The sequence below is a fragment of the Suncus etruscus genome, chromosome 5 (assembly GCF_024139225.1).
Source record: "Suncus etruscus isolate mSunEtr1 chromosome 5, mSunEtr1.pri.cur, whole genome shotgun sequence".
Taxonomy (NCBI): Eukaryota; Metazoa; Chordata; class Mammalia; order Eulipotyphla; family Soricidae; genus Suncus; species Suncus etruscus.
This window is the reverse complement of record NC_064852.1, coordinates 51,511,198-51,512,378: the sequence shown is the minus strand read 5'-3', so window position 1 is coordinate 51,512,378 and position 1,181 is coordinate 51,511,198. Positions and strand designations below refer to the sequence as shown.

Sequence of the window (1,181 nt, the reverse complement as noted above, 5' to 3'; positions counted from 1 at the left end):
TGTGTATTATGCATAATGTGTACTTGTGCAACTATTACACATGGAGTAAATTTAATGTTCTTTTTCAAAATAATGAAACTGATTAAAAAAGGAAACTGGTAAAAAGATTTTCCAGAATGCAGCAAGTGGGTCAAAGAGGTAGGAAGGAGGGAAGGAATCAGACCAAAACATATGGGTTTTGTTTTGGGGCCACACTCAGAGATGAAAAGAAATATGGAATTCTTGACAAATTAGTTTGATATTGCACAGGAGCCATGCTGAGCTTCTTTATATCATCCCAATTTTAGTATATGTGCTGGTAAAATGAGCACAAGAACAGAACTTTCTTATCAAATAAACTTAATTTGTCACCACTTCTGAAAGTTGAGTTTAAAATGTCAACATACATAGAGAAAAGCAAGAAAAAGCTGAAGTCTGTGAAGAGAAAGAGGAGCAGTGAAAAACAAACTGATACATTGCTTCTCACAGCTTCCATATATGGTGATAGAGGTGCTATGAATGAAAAATCGTCTCTCTTCTTTCTACAAATTGTCTTGCACCTGGCCCAGATTATAAACTTAAGGTGGAAACACTAATATGCTATAATAACACAAATGTAAATCAGCAGATGCCAACAAACTGCATAGTTCTATCTGGACCTTGCAGAAGAAAGAAATGGTTTGAAGTTTGGTTCCCATTTAGCAAACCCAAGGTAATTTCTTTTGTAGACAACTAAGAAACAAAAAATAGTAATTTTGTTCATCTTAGTTTCAGTTTAGCTATGTTAACAAAATCCAAAATCATCAGTGTATAACTCTTGACAGTTTGGTACCTTTTTCGGACCAACACTACATCATGTTCTTTCAATCATATTTAAAACTTCACATATATGTACAATCTGAGAAACTGATGTTCAATTCCAGACCACTGCAATAGACAAAATATGATTGAGTCACAATCATATTTTGAGCTACTTTACACTATTTCATTTTATTGCGGGGAGGGGGGGTTTGCGGCCACACCCAGTGACGCTCAGGGGTTATTCCTGGCTATGTGCTCAGAAATTGCTCCTGGCTTGTGGAACCATATGGGACGCCAGGGAATCGAACTGTGTGTGGTTCGTCTTAGGCTACTGTGGGCAAGGCAGACGCCTTAACCTTTTGCACCACTGCTCTGATACACTATTTTAAGGTTAGGAAGTT

The 1,181-nt window shown here is 37.0% G+C and overlaps 1 non-coding gene across 1 annotated transcript; it reads right to left on the bottom strand.

The window, feature by feature from the left end:
- Nucleotides 1-207: 207 nt before the first annotated feature.
- On the bottom strand, nucleotides 208-311 carry LOC126009893 (U6 spliceosomal RNA). Its single transcript, XR_007496067.1, has one exon. It is a non-coding gene; the product is annotated as a U6 spliceosomal RNA (small nuclear RNA).
- Nucleotides 312-1,181: the final 870 nt, after the last annotated feature.